The sequence below is a fragment of the Pristiophorus japonicus genome, unplaced genomic scaffold (genome assembly GCF_044704955.1).
Source record: "Pristiophorus japonicus isolate sPriJap1 unplaced genomic scaffold, sPriJap1.hap1 HAP1_SCAFFOLD_468, whole genome shotgun sequence".
NCBI classification, from domain to species: Eukaryota; Metazoa; Chordata; class Chondrichthyes; family Pristiophoridae; genus Pristiophorus; species Pristiophorus japonicus.
Window position 1 is genome coordinate 234,054 of NW_027254372.1, and position 20,389 is coordinate 254,442.

A 20,389-nucleotide genomic window follows, 5' to 3' on the forward strand; every position below is an offset into this window, starting at 1 on the left:
CGAGCCATGTTTGCCACACATGGCCTGCCCGATGTCCTTGTCAGTGACAATGGGCCATACTTCATCAGTGCTGAATTCAAGGAATTCATCACCCGCAATAGGATCAAGCACTTCACATCTGCCCCATTCAAGCCCACATTCAATGGTCAGGCAGAATGGGCAGCACAGACCATCAAGCAAAGCTTGAAATGCGTGTTGGAAGGCTCCCTGCAAACTCGCCTCACCCGAATCCTGCTCAGCTACCGCACCAGACCCCACTCGCTCACCGGGGCTCCTCCAGCCGAGCTGCTCATGAAAAGGGCGCTCAAAACAAGGCTCTCCCTTGTCCACCCTGATCTCCATGATCACATCGAGGACAGGTGGCATCAATAAAACATGTACCATGATCGCGCAAACTTGTCACGTGATATTGAATCAATGACCCTGTATTTGTACTCAGTTATGGACATGGTCCCAAATGGCTTGCTGGCACTGTCATAGCCAAAGAAGAGATTAGGGTGTTTCAGGTCAAACTTGCCAATGGACTAATATTCAAAAAGGCTTTGGACCAAACCAAACTGCGATTCACAAACAGCCACGAGCAACCCGATGAGGACTCCAACTTCGACCCTCCAACATACACACAAGTGGCAACCGACATCACGGTTGACCACGAAACTGAACTCACCATCCCCAGCAGCCCAGCAAGGCCAGCTGTTCAGCAGCCCAGCGAAGAACCAACCAACTCACCCACACCTGCATTTGTACGGAGATGATCAACAAGGGAGCGAAAAGCCCCAAATCGTCTCACCCTATAAATAAGAGTACTATTGACTTTCGGAGGGAGTGATGTCATGTATGCAACTCCAAGCAACTTGTATAATACAGGCACCAGAGGGCTTACCTGTTGGATCCCAGCATCCCTTTGGAGCACTGTATATAAGCTGGCCTCCCACACTGTACCAACACTCTGGAGTCTGAATAAAGGAGCTAAGGTCACACTTACTCATTGTCTACAGTACTCAGTTGAATTACTTTATTATGAGCATAACACCACTGATCTCTGAGCTCTCTTCCTGTTGGTTCCCAGGGCAATCGATTACCACTCGCCAACATTATGCTGCCAGATTAAGTTGACGGGCGCAGAGGAAGTAATAAATTGAGGCGGTGAATTTGAGTTAAGAAATAAAATTAGAGAAGCATGAATAAATGAATGAGGAGAGGCAATATCAACTAAAGGGTACAATCCTAAAGGGGGTGCATGAACAGTGAGAACTGCGGATTTACGTGCACAAATCGCTGAAGGTGGCAGAAAAGGTTGAGAAAGCAGTTAAAAAACTTACAGGATCCTGGGCATCACAGAGGTGAGGCATACAAAAGCAAGGAGGTTATGATGAACCTTTGTAAAACACTGGTTCAGCCTCAACTGGAGCAGTGTGTCCAATTCTGGTCACCGCACATTATGATTTGAAGGCCTTAGAGAGGGTGCAGAAAAGATTTACAAGAATGATTCACGAGATGAGGGACTTCAGTTACATGGATAGACTGGAGAAGCTGGGGTTGTTCTTCTTTGAGCAGAGAAGGTTCAGAGCAGAATTGATAGAGGTGTTCAAAATCATGAGGGATCCAGACAGATTAGATAGGGTTGCAGGGTGGCCAAGACTGGGAATTAAACATACAGGGGTATCTGACAATTCGGAAAGATAGACAAGAAGGGAAAGGACGTGGGGTAGCTCTGTTAATAAAGGATAATATCAGGGCAGTTGTGAGAGACGATATTGGCTCTAATGAACAAAATGTTGAATCATTGTGGGTGGAGATTAGAGATAGTAAGGGGAAAAAGTCACTGGTGGGCGTAGTTTATAGGCCCCCAAGTAATAACTTCACGGTGGGGCGGACAATAATCAAGGGAATAATGGAGGCATGTGAAAAAGGAACGGCAGTAATCATGGGGGATTTTAACCTACATATCGATTGGTCAAATCAAATCGCATGGGGTAGCTTTGAGGAAGAATTCATAGAATGCATACGGGATTGTTTCTTAGAACAGTATGTTACAGAACCTACAAGGGAGCAAGCTATCTTGGATCTGCTCCTGTGTAATGAGACAGGAATAATAAAAGATCTCCAAGTAAAAGATCCTCTCGGAATGCGTGATCACAGTATGGTTCAATTTGTAATACAGATTGAGGGTGAGGAAGTAGTGTCTCAAACGAGCGTACATAAGAACATAAGAACATAAGAATTAGACACAGGAGTAGGCCATCTAGCCCCTCGAGCTTGCTCTGCCATTCAAAAAGATCATGGCTGATCTGGCCGTGGACTCAGCTCCACTTACCTGCCCACCCCCATAACCCTTAATTCTGTTATTGGTTAACAATCTATCTATCTGTGATTTGAACTAGCCTCAACTGCTTCCTTGGGCAGAGAATCCCACAGATTCACAACCCTCTGGGAGAAGAAATTCCTTCTCAACTCGGTTTTAAATTGGCTCCCCCGTATTTTGAGGCTGTGCCCCCTAGTTCTAGTCTCCCCGACCAGTGGAAACAACCTCTCTGCCTCTATCTTGTCTATCCCTTTCATTATTTTAAATGTTTCTATAAGATCACCCCTCATCCTTCTGAACTCCAACGAGTAAAGACCCAGTCTACTCAATCTATCATCATAAGGTAATCCCCTCATCTCCGGAATCAGCCTAGTGAATCGCCTCTGTACCCCCTCCAAGGCTAGTATATCCTTCCTTAAGTAAGGTGACCAAAACTGCACGCAGTACTCCAGGTGCGGCCTCACCAATACCCTGTACAGTTGCAGCAGGACCTCCCTGCTTTTGTACTCCATCCCTCTCGCAATGAAGGCCAACATTCCATTCGCTTTCCTGATTACCTACTGCACCTGCAAACTAACTTTTTGGAGTTTCATGCACAAGGAGTGTCCACCGGTACGCTCGCGGCCTTCGGCGAGAGGTGGGCACCGGAGGGACTGGAGTGCATCATCACGCCCGGCAACCAAATTTTAATTTGATTTTATGTTTTTAAGTTAATTTGTTTTAATTGCCGGTGCTTTTAGTGTCCCCCTCCCCTTTTGTAGGGGGCACTTGGAAAAAAATTTGAATCTGTGCCCAAAAAAAAAAAATGGCATTGTAAATGTTGGTGTTTCCCCCAGATCGGGGGGCACGGTTTAATGTTTTTCTGTTAACTCCTAAAAGAGTTCATGCACAAGGAGTGTCCACCGGTACGCTCGCGGCCTTCCGCGAGAGGTGGGCACCGGAGGGACTGGAGTGCATCATCACGCCCGGCAACCAAATTTTAATTTGATTTTATGTTTTTAAGTTAATTTGTTTTAATTGCCGGTGCTTTTAGTGTCCTCCTCCCCTTTTATAGGGGGCACTTGGAGAAAAATATGTTTTTGTGCCCAAAAAAAAAAACAAAAAAATACCACAAAAAATAAAAGGGCCTGTAAATGTTTGGTGTTTCCCCAGATCGGGGGGGCACGGTTTAATGTTTTTTGTTTACTCCCAAAAAGAGTTTCATGCACAAGGACCCCCAGGTCCCTCTGCACTGCAGCATGTTGTAATTTCTCCCCATTCAAATAATATTCCCTTTTACTGTTTTTTTTCCCCAAGGTGGATGACCTCACATTTTCTGACATTGTATTCCATCTGCCAAACCTTAGCCCATTCGCTTAACCTATCTAAATCTCTTTGCAGCCTCTCTGTGTCCTCTACACAACCCGCTTTCCCACTAATCTTTGTGTCATCTGCAAATTTTGTTACACTACACTCCGTCCCCTCTTCCAGGTCATCTATGTATATTGTAAACAGTTGTGGTTCCAGCACTGATCACTGTGACACACCACTAACCACCGATTTCCAACCCAAAAAGGACCCATTTATCCCAACTCTCTGCTTTCTGTTAGCCAGCCAATTCTCTATCCATGCTAATACATTTCCTCTGACTCCGTGCACCTTTATCTTCAGCAGTAACCTTTTGAGTGGCACCTTATCGAATGCCTTTTGGAAATCTAAATACATCACATCCATCGGTACACTCTATCCACCATGCTCGTTACATCCTCAAAGAATTCCAGTAAATTAGTTCAACATGATTTCCCCTTCATGAATCCATGTTGCGTCTGCTTGATTGCACTATTCCTATCTAAATGTCCCGCTGTTTCTTCCTTAATGATAGCTTCAATGATTTTCCTCACTACAGATGTTAAACTAACCAGCTGATAGTTACCTGCCTTTTGTCTGCCCCCTTTTTTAAACAGAGGCGTTACATTAGCTGCTTTCCAATCCGCTGGTACCTCCCCAGAGTCCAGAGAATTTTGGTAGATTATAACGAATGCATCTGCTATAACTTCTGCCATCTCTTTTAATACCCTGGGATGCATTTCATCAGGACCAGGGGACTTGTCTACCTTGAGTCCCATTAGCCTGTCCAGCACATCCTCCCTAGTGACAGTGATTGTCTTAAGGTCCTCCCTTCCCACAATTTTTGGCATGGTTTTTGTGTCTTCCACTGTGAAGACCGAAACAAAATAATAGTTTAAGGTCTCAGCCATTTCCACATTTCCCATTATTAAATCCCCCTTCTCATCTTCTAAGGGACCAACATTTACTTTAGTCACTCTCTTCCGTTTTATATATCGGTAAAAGCTTTTACTATCTGTTTTTATGTTTTACGCCAGTTTACTTTCGTAATCTATCTTTCCTTTCTTTATTGCTTTCTTAGTCATTCTTTGCTGTCGTTTAAAATGTTCCCAATCTTCTAGTTTCCCACTAACCTTGGCCACCTTATACGCATTGATTTTTAATTTGATACTCTCCTTTATTTCCTTGGTTATCCACAGCTGGTTATCCCTTCTCTTACCGCCGTTCTTTTTCACTGGAATATATTTGTGTTGAGCACAATGAAAGAGCTCCTTAAAAGTCCTCCACTGTTCCTCAATTGTGCTACCGTTTAGTCTGTGTTCCCAGTCTACTTTAGCCAACTCTGCCCTCATCCCACTGTAGTCCCCTTTGTTTAAGCATAGTATGCTCGTTTGAGACACTACTTCCTCACCCTCAATCTGTATTACAAATTCAACCATACTGTGATCACTCATTCCGAGAGGATCTTTTACTAGGAGATCGTTTACTATTCCTATCTCATTACACAGGACCAGATCTAAGATAGCTTGCTCCCTTGTAGGTTCTTTAAGATACTGTTCTAAGAAACAATCCCGTATGCATTCTATGAATTCCTCCTCAAGACTACCCCGTGCGATTTGATTTGACCAATCGATATGTAGGTTAAAATCCCCCATGATTCCTGCCATTCCTTTTTCACATGCATCTATTAATCCCTTGATTATTGTCCGCCCCACTGTGAAGTTATTATTTGGGGGCCTATAAACTACGCCCACCAGTGACTTTTTCCCCTTACTCTCTCTAATCTCCACCCACAATGATTCAACATCTTGTTCATTGGAGCCAATATCATCTCTCACAACTGCCCTGATATCATCCTTTATTAACAGAGCTAACCCACCTCCTTTCCCTTCTTGTCTATCCTTCCGAATTGTCAGATACCCCTGTATGTTTAATTCCCAGTCTTGGCCACCCTGCAACCACGTTTCTGTAATGGCCACCAAATCATACCCATTTGTAATGATTTGTGCAGTCAACTTATTTACTTTATTTTGAATGCTGCTTGCGTTTAGGTAAAGTGTTTTAATACTAGTTTTTAAACCATGATTTTTAGTTTTGACCCCCTCCTGCAGCCCCTTTATATTCATACATATTGTCCCTTCTTATCATCTTGTGGTTTGCACTTACCCCAGTGCTACTCTGCTCTGTTGCATACTGCCTTTTGCATTCTTTCTTGGGGTCCTGTTCCTCTGCGCTCTCACCCACTCTAACTAGCTGAGAGCCCTCTCCTGGGTTCCGAATACTCCTCGCATTGAGGCATCGAGCTTTCATGCTTGTCTTTTTATTACACTTTGACCCTTTAGAATTTTGCAGTACATTGGCCCTTTTTGTTTTTTGCCTTGGGTTTCTCTGCCCTCCACTTTTACTCATCTCCTTTCTGTCTTTTGCTTCTGTCTCCATTTTGTTTCCCTCTGTCTCCCTGCATTGGTTCCCATCCCCCTGCCATATTAGTTTAACTCCTCCCCAACAGCACGAGCAAACACTCCCCCTTGGTCATTAGTTCCGGTCCTGCCCAGGTGCAGACCATCCGCTTCATACTGGTCCCACCTCCCCCAGCACCGGTTCCAATGCCCCAGGAATTTGAATCCTTCCCTGCTGCACCACTGCTCAAGCCACGTATTCATCTGAGCTATCCTGCGATTACTACTCTGACTAGCACGTGGCACTGGTAGCAATCCCGAGATTACTACTTTTGAGGTCCTACTTTTTAATTTAGCTCCTAGCTCCTTAAATTCATCTCGTAGGACCTCATCCCTTTTTTTTTTACCTATGTTGTTGGTACCAATGTGCACCACGACAACTGGCTGTTCTCCCTCCCTTTTCAGAATGTGTTGCACCCGCTCCAAGACATCCTTGACCCTTGCACCAGGGAGGCAACATACCATCCTGGAGTCTCGGTTGTGGCCGCAGAAACGCCTTTCTATTCCCCTTACAATTAAATCCCCTATCACTATCGCTCTCCCACTCTTTTTCCTGCCCTCTCGTGCAACAGAGCCAGCCATGGTGCCATGAACTTGGCTGCTGCTGCCCTCCCCTGATGAGTCATCCCCCTCAACAGTACTCAAAGCAGTTTATCTGTTTTGCAGGGGGATGACCGCAGGGGATCCCTGCACTACCCATTCGTAATGATTTGTGCCGTCAACTCATTTACTATATTTCGAATGCTGCGTGCGTTTAGGTAAAGTGTTTTAATACTAGTTTTTAAACCATGATTTTTAGTTTTGACCCCTCCTGCAGCCCCTTTATATTCATACATATTGTCCCTTCTTATCACCTTGTGGTTTACACTTACCCCAGTGCTACTCTGCTCTGTTGCATCCTGCCTTTTGCATTCTTTCTTGGGGTCCTGTTCATCTGTGCTCTCACCCACTCTAACGAGCTCAGAGCCCACTCCTGGGTTCCGAATACTCCTCGCATTGCGGCACCGAGCTTTCAGGCTATGCTTAAATAGAGGGGACTACAGTGGGATGAGGGCAGAGTTGGCTAAATTAGACTGGGAACACAGACTAAACGGTGGCACAATTGAGGAACAGTGGAGGACTTTTAAGGAGCTCTTTCATAGCGCGCAACAAAAAATATATTCCAGTGAAAAAGAACGGCGGTAAGAGAAGCGACAACCAGTCGTGGATAACCAAGGAAATAAAGGAGAATATCAAATTAAAAATCAATGCGTATAAGGTGGCCAAGGTTAGTGGGAAACTAGAAGATTGGGAAAATTTTAAATGACAGCAAAGAATGACTAAGAAAGCAATAAAGAAAGGAAAGATAGATTACGAAAGTAAACTTGCGCAAAACATAAAAACAGATAGTAAAATCTTTTACCGATATATAAAATGGAAAAGAGTGACTAAAGTAAATGTTGGTCCCGTGGAAGATGAGAAGGGGGGTTTTAATAATGGGAAATGTGGAAATGGCTGAGACCTTAAACAATTATTTTGCTTCGGTCTTCACAGTGGAAGACACAAAAACCATGCCAAAAATTACTGGTCACAGGAATGTGGGAAGGGAGGACCTTGAGACAATCACCATCACTAGGGAGGATGTGCTGGACAGGCTAATGGGACTCAAGGTAGACAAGTCCCCTAGTCCTGATTAAATGCATCCCAGGGTATTAAAAGAGATGGTGGAAGTTATAGCAGATGCGTTCGTTATAGTCTACCAAAATTCTCTGGACTCTGGGGAGGTACCAGCGGATTGGAAAGCAGCTAATGTAACGCCTCTGTTTAAAAAGGGGGGCAGACAAAAGACAGGTAACTATAGGCCGGTTAGTTTAACATCTGTAGTGGGTAAAATGCTTGAAGCTATCATTAAGGAAGAAATAGCGGGACATCTAGATAGGAATAGTGCAATCAAGCAGATGCAACATGGATTCATGAAGGGGAAATCATGTTTAACTAATTTACTGGAATTCTTTGAGGATATAACGAGCATGGTGGATAGAGGTGTACCGATGGATGTGATGTATTCAAATTTCCAAAAGGCATTCGATAAGGTGCCACTCAAAAGGTTACTGCAGAAGATAAAGGTATGCGGAGTCAGAGGAAATGTATTAGCATGGATAGAGAATTGGCTAACTAACAGAAAGCAGGGAGTCGGGATAAATGGGTCCTTTTCAGGTTGGAAATCAGTGGTTAGTGGTGTGCCACAGGGATCGGTGCTGGGACCACAACTGTATACAATATACATAGATGACCTGGAAGAGGGGACAGAGTGTAGTGTAACAAAATTTGCAGATGACACAAAGATTAGTGGGAAAGCGAGCTGTGTGGAAGACACAGAGAGGCTGCAAAGAGATTTAGATAGATTAAGCGAATGGGCTAAGGTTTGGCAGATGGAATACGATGTCGGAAAATGTGAGGTCATCCACCTTGGAAAAAAAAACAGCAAAAGGGAATATTATTTGAATGGGGAGAAATTACAACATGCTACAGTGCAGAGGGATCTGGGGGTCCTTGTGCATGAATTCCAAAAAGTTAGTTTGCAGGTGCAGCAGGTAATCAGGAAGGCAAATGGAATGTTGGTCTTCATTGCGAGAGGGATGGAGTACAAAAGCAGGGAGGTCCTGCTGCAACTGTACAGGGTATTGGTGAGGCCGCACCTGGAGTACTGCATGCAGTTTTGGTCACCTTACTTAAGGAAGGATATACTAGCTTTGGAGCGGGTACAGAGGCGATTCACTAGGCTGATTCCGGAGATGAGGGGGTTACCTTATGATGATAGATTGAGTAGATTGGGTCTTTACTCGTTGGAGTTCAGAAGGATGAGGGGTGATCTTATAGAAACATTTAAAATAATGAAAGGGATAGACAAGATAGAGGCAGAGAGATTGTTTCCACTGGTCAGGGAGACTAGAACTAGGGAGCAGAGCATCAAAATACGAGGGAGCCAATTTAAAACCGAGTTGAGAAGGAATTTCTTCTCCCAGAAGGTTGTGAATCTGTGGAATTCTCTGCCCAAGGAAGCAGTTGAGGCTAGCTCATTGAATGTATTCAAATCACAGATCGATAGATTTTTAAGCAGTAAGGGAGTTAAGGGTTATAGGGAGCAGGCGGGTAAGTGGAGCTGAGTCCACGGCCAGATCAGCCATGATCCTGTTGAGTGGCAGAGCAGGCTCGAGGGGCTAGATGGCCTACTCCTGTTCCTAATTCTTATGTTCTTATGTACTGTTCCCACTGGCGGAAGGGGTGAGAACCAGAGGAGATAGATTTATGGTGATTGGCAGAAGATCATCATCATCATAGGCAGTCCCTCGAATCGAGGATGACTTGCTTCCACGTTAAAAAGTTCACAGGTGTTTCAATGAAGGACCTAAAATTCCAGGTCCAAACTAAATCTTAAAGGGTGGAAGATGCTGTGTGTGGAATTTTTAACATGTGGTGACCGTTGCATGCCAGCCACCACACGGCCTTGACAGAGCTAGGTCTCGGTCCACTGGCAAAGATTAATCAAGACGACTGGAAACCAGCTCTGCTGCACGGACCTAGTGCACACACAAATCGCAGTGTGGACTGGCCCGTGCTGCACCTGGGTCCTCGCCTCTTCTGGGCCCTGAACTTGCGCCTCTCCTGGGCCCCGATCACGTCACTCTACAATTTCTCGCCACTCCTTCGCCCCGACCTCGCCGCTCCTGCTGTACCTGCCCATGCTCCAATCACTGACCTGGACCTAGGTAACGTCCCTTTTCACTGCCGTTGCTCTCCTGCTGCAGCATGTGAGCTCCCTGGAGTGGTGTGCTGCCACGTTGCTCCTTCCACTCCCTGGCCTGCTCCAATGGTGCTTGCAGGCCGGGGGCCACTCACCCTGCTGGGCCAGGCCACCACGCTGCTCCTTCCACTCATCGGCCTGCTTCAATGGTGGTCACAGGCTGGGGGCCACTCAGACTGCTGGTCTAGGCCACCACGATGCTGCGTCCGCTCGCTGGCCTGCTCCGATGGTGCTTGCAGGTCGGGGGCCGCTACGTCTTCTGGGCTAGGCTGCCATGCTTCTCTTTCTGCTACCCGGCCTGCTCCTAGGGGCCGCACAGACTGCTAGGCCAGGTAGACATGCTGCTCCTTCCGTTCCCCGGCCTTCTCCTATGGTGCACTGATTGGTAGACTGCGGGTAAGGCACACAAAGAAACTACACTCAGGGCAGTTGAACGGCCTCTCCCCAGTGTGAATTCGCTCGTGTACCAGCAGGTGGGATGGACGAGACACACACACACCCGAGTGAGAGTGTTCCAGTGCACTGCCTGTGAAAAGAGCTTTTACCAGTTGCACAGCCTGAAAAAACATTGCACCATCCACAGCGGGGAGAAACTGTACATATGTTGTGTGTGTGGACGAGGCTTCAACTGATCGTCCAACCTGGAGAGACACAAGGACACCCGCACCACAGAGAAACCGTATAAATGTGGGTATTCAATTTCCCCTCTGCGATGGAAACCCATCGATGCCGTCACAATGGAGAGAGGCCGTTCAACTGCCCCGTGTGTGGCAAGGGATTCACTGGTTCATCCAACCTGCTGGTACACGAGCGAATTGGCAGAAGAACCAAAGGCAATGTAAGAAAAATAATTTTTATGCGGCGAGTGAACATAAGAACATAAGAACATAAGAATTAGGAACAGGAGTAGGCCATCTAGCCCCTCGAGCCTGCTCCGCCATTCAAGAAAATCATGGCTGATCTGGCCGTGAACTCAGCTCCACTTACCCGCCCGCTCCCCGTAACCCTTAATTCCCTTATTGGTTAAAAATCTATCTATCTGTGATTTGAATACATTCAATGAGCTGGCCTCAACTGCTTCCTTGGGCAGAGCATCCCACAGATTCACAACCCTCTGAGAGAAGAAATTCCTTCTCAACTCGGTTTTAAATTGGCTCCCTCGTATTTTGATGCTCTGCTCCCTAGTTCTAGTCTCCCTGACCAGTGGAAACAATCTCTCTGCCTCTATCTTGTCTATCCCTTTCATTATTTTAAATGTTTCTATAAGATCACCCCTCATCCTTCTGAACTCCAACGAGTAAAGACCCAGTCTACTCAATCTATCATCATAAGGTAACCCCCTCATCTCCGGAATCAGCCTAGTGAATCTTCTCTGTACCCACTCCAAAACTAGTATATCCTTCCTTAAGTAAGGTGACCAAAACTGCATGCAGTACTCCAGGTGCGGCCTCACCAATACCCTGTACAGTTGCAGCAGGACCTCCCTGCTTTTGTACTCCATCCCTCTCGCAATGAAGGCCAACATTCCATTTGCCTTCCTGATTACCTGCTGCACCTGCAAACTAACTTTTTGGAATTCATGCACAAGAACCCCCAGGTCCCTCTGCACCGCAGCATGTTGTAATTTCTCCCCATTCAAATAATATTCCCTTTTACTGTTTTTTTTTCCAAGGTGGATGACCTCACACTTTCCGACATTGTATTCCATCTGCCAAACCTTAGCCCATTCGCTTAATCTATCTAAATCTCTTTGCAGCCTCTCTGTGTCCTCTACACAACCCGCTTTCCCAATAATCTTTGTGTCATCTGCAAATTTTGTTGCACTACACTCTGTCCCCTCTTCCAGGTCATCGATGTATATTGTAAACAGTTGTAGTCCCAGCACCGATCCCTGTGGCACACCACTAACCACTGATTTCCAACCCAAAAAGGACCCATTTATCCCGACTCTCTGCTTTCTGTTAGTCAGCCAATTTTTGATCCATGCTAATATATTTCCTCTGACTCCGCGTACCTTTATCTTCTGCAGTAACCTTTTTTGTGGCACCTTATCGAATGCCTTTTGGAAATCTAAATACACCACATCCATCGGTACACCTCTATCCACCATGCTCATTATATCCTCAAAGAATTCCAGTTCGGGCCTGAAAGGGTAGTGGAGGCAGACTTACTAACAGCTTTCAAAAGAGAGTTGGATAAGTATCTGAAAGAAAACATTTGCAGGGCTGGGGGCAAAGGGCGGGGCAGTGGGACAAGCTGGGATCCGGCAAGGTCTCGACGGGCAGAATGGCCTTCCGTGCTGTAACCGTTCTCTGATTGTGTGAGGAGAACCACTCTGTTCCCTGACTCAATCTAAAACCTACCTGATTGTGAGCACCTCTGTTAAACCTGCCCTGACCCTTAACTGCTCCAAGGAGAACCACCCCAGATGCTGCAGCCATCATCTTATTGAATGGTGGCAAGCTCCAGGAACCAAATGCCGACTCATCTCCTATTTCTGATGTTCTCATGTGTTCATGTCACTGGTCCCCATCCTGCACCTGATGGCCTCCCTGCAGTAAGATGGCCGCCGCGCATGCTCCCTGCCCTGCAGCGGGACAATGGCAAGCATTGTGACGTCGACGAAGCCCCGCCCCTGTCACTCCCTGCGGCGGGCAGACCCGTGCTGCCCAAAGATGGCGGCCGAACTCCCCGCAACCCCCGACAGCAACCAAGGCCCTCCCCAGCCAATGGCGAGGCGGCGCGGGGCACCAGCCCACCCAGCGCGCGCTGCACCGCGCCAATCAGCGGCGGGGGGGGGGGGCGGGGCCGCGGCACCAATCAATCAATCGGCGAACAGTCCAGGGCGCGTGGTGCTGAAGGGAAAGTGTCTCTGGCGACACAAACAGAAGATGCTGGAAGTGTCCGCGGCTCAGGCAGCATATGTGGGCAGCGTCAGAGGGGGCGGGGCCGCAGCTCTCCGTCACAACTGGAGAGTGCTGGGAAAGAACAGATCCTGAAGGAGCACTGAAAGGGGGAGGGGGAGAAAGGACAACAGGGAAGGTCTGTGATGGGAGGAAGGCAGGAGAGATTAGAGAGACAACAGGGAGGATGGGCCGAATTCATTGGTAATGACAGGAGTTAGAACAACATTAGTCAGGATGGGATGTGAATGGTGGGATAATGATCAGTGCCCATTAGAGACAAGGAGAAAAAACAGGCTCCAGGGGGGGGGGGGGGCGGAGACCATGAGAAATAGGAGCAGGAGTGCGCCAACCGGCCCGCAGAGCCTGCACTCCATTCAATAAGATCATGGCTGATCATTCACCTCAGTAACCCTTTCCTGCTTTCTCTCCATACACCTTGATCCCTTTAACCGTAAGGGCCATATCTAACTCCCTCTTGAATATATCTAATCAACTGGCATCAACAACTGTCTGCAGTAGGGTAATTCCACAGGTTAATAACTCTCTGAGTTAAGAGCTTTCTCCTCATCTCAGTCCTAAATGGCTTACTCCTTATCCTAAGATAAGGTCCCCTGGTTCTGGACTTCCCCAACATCGGGAACATTCTTCCTGCATCTAACCTGTCCAGTCCCATCAGAATTTTCTATGTTTCTATGAGATCCCCTCTCATCCTTCTAAATTCCAGTGAATAAAGGCCCAGTCGATCCAGTTTCTCCTTATATGTCAGTCCTGCCACCCTAGGTATCAGTCTGTGAACCTTCGCTGCACTCCCTCAATAGCAAGAACGCCCTTCCTCAGATTAGGAGACCAAAACTGAACACAATATTCCAGGTGAGGCCTCACTAAGGCCCTGCACAACTGCAGTAAGACCTCCCTGCTCCTATACTCAAATCCGCTAGCTATGAACGCCCACATACCATTTGCCTTCTTCACCACCTGCTGTACCTGCATGCTAACTTTCAATGACTGATGTACCATGATACCCAGGTCTCGTTGCACCTGCCCTATCCTAATCTGCCACCATTCAGATCATATTCTGCCTTCATGTTTTTTCCACCAAAATGGATAAGCTCACATTTATCCACATTATACTGCATCTGCCATGAGTTAACCCACTCATCTAACCTGTCCAAGTCACCCTGCAGCCACTTAGCGTCCTCCTCACAGCTCACACCGCCACCCAGTTTACTGTCATCTGCAAACTTGGAGATATTACACTCAATTACTTCATTTAAATCATGAATGTATATTGTAAATAGCTGGCGTCCCAGCATTGAGTCCTTCAGCACCCAACTAGTCACTGCCTGCCATTCTGAATAGGAATCGTTTATCCTGACTCTCTCCTTCCTGTCTGCCAACCAGTTCTCTATCCACGTCAGTACATGTACTTTACCATGTACTTTAATTTTGCACAACAATCTCTTCTGTGGGACCTTGTCAAAAGCCTTTTGAAAGTCCAAATACACCACCTCCACTGGTTCTCCCTTGTCCACTTTACTAGTTACATCCTCAATAAATTCTAGAAGATTTGTCAAGCATGATTTCCCTTTCATAAATCCATGCTGACTTGAGCTGATCCTGTCACTGCTTTCCAAATGCGCTGTTATTTCATCTTTAATAATTGATTCCAACATTTTCCCCACTACTGATGTCAGGCTAACTGGTCTATAATTACCCGTTTTCTCTCTCCCTCCTTTTTAAAAAGTGGTGTTACTTTAGCTACCCTCCAATCCATAGGAACTGATCCAGAGTCGATAGACTGTAGGAAAATGATCACCAATGCATCCACTATTTCTGGGGCCACTTCCTTAAGCACTCTGGGATGCAAGCTATCAGGCCCCGGGGATTTATCGGCCTTCAAGCCTATCAATTTCCCTGACACAATTTCGCGCCTAATAAGGATTTCCTTCAGCTCCTCCTTCTCACTAGACCCTCGGTCCACTAGTATTTCCGGTTGGTTATTGGTGTCTTTCTTCGTGAAGACAGAACCAAAGAATTTGTTCAACTGGTCCGCCCTTTCTTTGTTCCCCATTATAAATTCACCTGAATCTGACTGCAAGGGACCTACATTTGACTTCACTAATCTTTTTCTCTTCACATATCTATAGAAGCTTTTGCAGCCAGTTTTTATGTTCCCAGCAAGCTTCCTCTGAAACTCTATTTTCCACCTCCTAATTAAACCCTTTGTCCTCCTCTGCTGAATTATAAAATTCTCCCAGTCCTCAGATTTGCTGCTTTATCTGACCAGTTGATATGCCTCCTCCTTGGATTGAACATTATACTTAATTTCCCTTGTTAGCCACGGTTGAGCCACCTTCCCCGTTTTATTTTTACTCCAGACAGGGATGTACAATTGTTGAAGTTCATCAATGTGATCTTTAAATGTTTGCCATTGCCAAGCCACCATCAACCCTTTAAGTATCATTCATCAGTCTATTCTAGCCAATTCATGTCTCATCCCATTGAAGTTACCTTTCCTTAAGTTCAGGACCCTAGTGTCTGAATTAACTGTGTCACACTCCATCTTAAGAAAGAATTCTACCATATTATGGTCACTCTTCCCCAAGAGGTCTCGCACAACAAGATTGCTAATTAGTCCTCTCTCACTACACATCACCCAGTCGAGGATTGCCAGCCCTCTAGTTGGTTAATCGACATATTGGTTTAGAAAACCATCCATAAAAGACTCCAGGAAATCCTCCTCCACCTCATTGCTACAGTTTGGTTAGCCCAATCAATATGCAGATTAAAGTCGCCCATGATAACTGCTATACCTTTATTGCACACATCCCTAATTTCTTGTTTGATGCTGTCCCCCACATCACTACTATTGTTTGGTGGTCTGTACATAACTCCCACCAGCGTTTTCTGTCCTTTGGTATTCCGTAGCTCCACCTATACTGATTCCACATCATCCAAGCTAATGTCTTTCCTTACTATTGCGTTAATTTCCTCTTTAACCAGCAACGCCACCCCACCTCCTTTTCCATTCTGTCTATCCTTCCTGAATGTTGAATACCCCTGGATGTTGAGTTCCCAGCCTTGGTCACCCTGGAGCCATGTCTCCGTGATGCCAATTACATAATATCCATTAACAGCTATCTGTGCAGTTAATTCGTCCACCTTATTATGAATACTCCTCGCATTGAGGCACAGAACCTTCAGGCTTGTCTTTTTAATACACTTTGCCCCTTTAGAATTTTGTTGTAATGTGGCCCTTTTTGCTTTTTGTCTTGGGTTTCTCTGCCCTCCACTTTTACTTTTCTTCTTTGTACTCCTGCATCCTACTCCATTCATCTACACTCACTGATTCCTGGTATTATTGTTGATGTACAAAATTCTAAATAAATGACACTGCTCTCTGAACAGCACTTAATTACAATTGTTGACATTTACAATGGGTTTGCTTCTGCCCCCATTCTACTTCCCTCTGTCTCCCTGCATAGGTTCCCATCCCCCTGCCATATTAGTCTAACCCCTCCCCAACAGCACGAGCAAACACTCCCCCTCGGACATTGGTTCCGGTCCTTCCAGGTGCAGATCAATTGTACTGGTCCCACCTACCCCAGAACTGGTTCCAATATCCCAGAAATTTGAATCCCTCCCTTCTGCACCACTGCTCAAGCCACATATTCATCTGAGCTATCTTGTGCTTCCTACTCTGACTAGCACGTGGCATTGGTAGCAATCCTGAGATTACTATCTTTGAGGTCCTACTTTTTAATTTAGCTCCTTGCTCCCTAAAATCGTCTCAACCAGAACAAGTTTGGGGTTTGATATGATAGAAGGCAAACTCGGTGAGAAGTGACATAAGTTAGATTGAGAAAAAGCACTAAAATGGAATATCAATTGGTAGAAACATAGAAAAATAGAAACATAGAAAAAAGATGCAGGAGTAGGCCATTCGGCCCTTCGAGCCTGCACCACCATTCAATGAGTTCATGGCTGAACATGCAACCTCAGTACCTCATTCCTGCTTTCTCACCGTACCTCTTGATCCCCCCTTAGTAGCAAGGACTATATCTAACTCCTTTTTGAATATATTTAATGAATTGGCCTCAACAACTTTCTGTGGTAGAGAATTCCACAGGTTCACCACTCTCTGGGTGAAGAAGTTTCTCCTCATCTCAGTCCTAAATGGCTTACCCCTTATCCTTAGAATGTGACCCCTGGTTCTGGACTTCCCCAACATTGGGAACATTCTTCCTGCATCTAACCTGTCTAAACCGTCAGAATTTTAAACGTTTCTATGAGATCTCCTCTCATTCTTCTGAACTCCAATGAATACAAGCCCAGTTGATCCAGTCTTTCTTCATATATCAGTCCTACCATCCGGGAATCAGTCTGGTGAACCTTCGCTGCACTCCCTCAATAGCAAGAATGTCCTTCCTCAAGTTAGGAGACAAAAATTGTGCACAATACTCCAGGTGTGGCCTCACCAAGGCCCTGTGCAACTGTAGCAATACCTCCCTGCCCTGTGATCACGGAGCAATCAAATATTCGAAACACTGTTTGAAACACAGATACTTTATTCAACATTTATACAGGGTTTTAAATTCCAGCTCAGGTATAGGGGTTATTAAGATCATCAGAAACGAACAAGAGCTGCCAGAATGAACATGGTTCAGTGCCTAATGAAATCACAGTAAATCCTGTTCTATTCACAAATGCAGCCTTTCTCCTCAGCCCATTTAAAACTGAGATGAGGAGGAATTTTTTTTCTCAGATGGTTATAAATCTGTGGAATTCTCTTCCCCAGAGAGCAGTGGAGGCTGGTTCATTGAATATATTTAAGGCGGAGGTAGACAGATTTTTGAGTGATAAGGGAGTAAAGGGTTTTGGGGAGCCTGGGAAGTGGAGCTGAGTCTGTGATCAGACCAGCCAAGATCTTATTGAATGGGGAGCAGGCTCGGGGGGCCGGAGGGCCCACTCCTGCTCCGATTTCTCATGGTCTTATGTACCGAGCATACCGCGCGGGGGAGAATGTGCCGCAACAAGATTACAGGAGCTCAGTGCGCGTGCGCATGCGCAGGTTCTGGTGGGTGGGCTTTGGAGCAGGCGCGGTGCGGGTAATGGCGGAGGCAGCACGTTTTAGACAGGCTCTTCAGAAGTGTCCTTTTCAGCGGGAAAGAGCGGAGTAATGGACCAGCGGGGATCCCGGGATGCTTCATAAACAACCGGTGCCCGCCGCAAGCCGGAAATAATAACCGGAATATCGGCGGTTGCAGCTTCGGGGCTTTCTCCCGGTCACAGGCCCTGGCTAACGGCGGCCATCTTTGTGTAGGAAGTCAGGTTCAACAGTCCGCCATCAATATTGAGTGAGTAGCACAGCACATGCGCGGCCATCTTGGTGCAGGAACAATGTAAATGATGTCAGTGTCTGGAATTAAACCCAGCCAGAGTCCGCACCTTCAGGGGAGGGGAACCAGTGAGTGTAGAACTGAACCCAGCCAGAGTCAGCACTTTCAGGGGAGGAGAGGGAGGGGAACCAGTGAGTGAGGAACTGAACGCAACCAGAATCGGTGGTGAAAACTGGGGGTGGAGGGGAAACTCTAGAACATAAGAAATAGGAGCAGGTGGAGGCCATTTGGCCCCTTGAGCCTGCTCCCCATTCAATAAGATCATGGCTGATCCGATCATGGACTCGGCTCCAATTCCCCGTCCGCTCCCCATAACCCTTTACTCCCTTATCGCTCAAAAATGTGCCTATCTTCACCTTAATTGTGTCACTCTCCATCTTAATAAAGAATTCTACCATGTTATGGTCACTCATCCCCAAGGGGCCTCGCACAACAAGATTGCTAATTAGTCCTCTCTCATTACAGCTCACCCAGTCTAGGATGGACAGCCCTCTAGTTGGTTCCTCGACATATTGGTCTAGAAAACCATCCGTAAAAGACTCCAGGAAATCCTCCTCCACCGCATTGCTACCAGTTTGGTTAGCCCAATCAATATGTAGATTAAAATCGCCCATGATAACTGCTGTACCTTTATTGCACGCATCCCTAATTGCTTGTTTGATGCTGTCCCCAACCTCACTGCTACTGTTTGGTGTTCTTTACATAACTCCCACTGGCGTTTTCTGCCCTTTGGTATTCCGTAGCTCCATCCATGCTGATTCCACATCATCCAAGCTAATGTCCTTCCTTACTATTGCGTTAATTTTCTCTTGAACCAGCAACGCCACCCCACCTTCTTTTCCATTCTATCTATTCTTCCTGAATTTTGAATACCCCTGGATGTTGAGTTCCCAGCCTTGGTCACCCTGGAGCCATGTCTCCGTGATGCCAATTACATCATATCCGTTTACAGCGATCTGTGCAGTTAATTCGTCCACCTTATTCCGAATACTCCTCGCATTGAGGCACAGAGCCTTCATAGAAACATAGAAAATAGGTGCAGGAGCAGGCCATTCGACCCTTCGAGCCTGCACCACCATTCAATAAGATCATGGCTGATCATTCCCTCAGTACCCCTTTCCTGCTTTCTCTCCATACCCCTTGATCCCTTTAGTCGTAAGGGCCAGATCTAACTCCCTCTTGAATACATCCAATGAACTCCGACACTCCCTCAGTACTGCCCCTCCGACAGTGCGGCACTCCCTCAGTACTGCCCCTCCAACAGTGCGGGGCTCCCTCAGTACTGCCCCTCCGACAGTGCGGGGCTCCCTCAGTACTGCCCCTCCGACACTGCGGCACTCCCTCAGTACTGCCCCTCCGACAGTCACTCCCTCAGTACTGCCCCTCCCACAGTGCGGCACTCCCTCAGTACTGCCCCTCCGACAGTCACTCCCTCAGTACTGCCCCTCCCACAGTGCGGCACTCCCTCAGTACTGCCCCTCCCACAGTGCGGCACTCCCTCAGTACTGCCCCTCCAACAGTGCGGGGCTCCCTCAGTACTGCCCTTCCGACAGTGCGGGGCTCCCTCAGTACTGCCCCTCGGACACTGCGGCACTCCCTCAGTACTGCCCCTCCAACAGTCACTCCCTCAGTACTGCCCCTCCCACAGTGCGGCACTCCCTCAGTACTGCCCCTCCCACAGTGCGGCACTCCCTCAGTACTGCCCCTCCGGCAGTGCGGCACTCCCTCAGTACAGCCCCTCCGGCAGTGCGGCACTCCCTCAGTACCACCCCTCCGACAGTGCGGCTCTCCCTCAGTACTGCCCCTCCGACAGTGCGGCACTCCCTCAGTAGTGTACGGTACCCGCCCCTCCCCCACTCACTTCAGGCTTGTCTTTTGAACACACTTTCCCTTTAGAATTTTGCTGTAATTTGGCCCTACACTTTAACCATCCTACACTTCAATCTATTTTTCCAGTCCACTTTTGCCCAATCTGCCCTCATACCTATGTAGTCTCCATCATTTAAGCTAAGAAAGCTAGTTTGAGATCCACATTTCTCGCTCTCCATCTCAATTTGAAATTCAACCATGCTATGATCACTCATTCCAAGGGACTCCTTTATTTGGAGATTGTTTATTAATCCTATCTCATTACACAGGACCAGATCTAAGTTAGCCAGCACTTAAGAGGAGGAGAGGGAGAGGAAACCAGTTATTGTAGAATTAAACCC

At 46.8% G+C, this 20,389-nt stretch overlaps 1 protein-coding gene across 4 annotated transcripts in view; it reads left to right on the top strand.

The window, feature by feature from the left end:
- The window catches only part of LOC139252429 (zinc finger protein 432-like), a 76,621-nt gene that overhangs the window by 52,803 nt on the left and 3,429 nt on the right, over window positions 1-20,389 (top strand). The window contains exon 1 of one of the 4 annotated variants that reach the window (XM_070873426.1): window positions 17,898-18,137. The exons of 2 other annotated variants lie outside the window; for them this stretch is intronic. The gene's annotated coding sequence lies outside the window, so the exon portion shown is untranslated. Of the gene's footprint in view, window positions 1-17,897; window positions 18,138-18,706; window positions 18,758-20,389 lie in introns of those variants that run through there. One more of the 4 variants, XM_070873427.1, reaches the window with a different exon arrangement.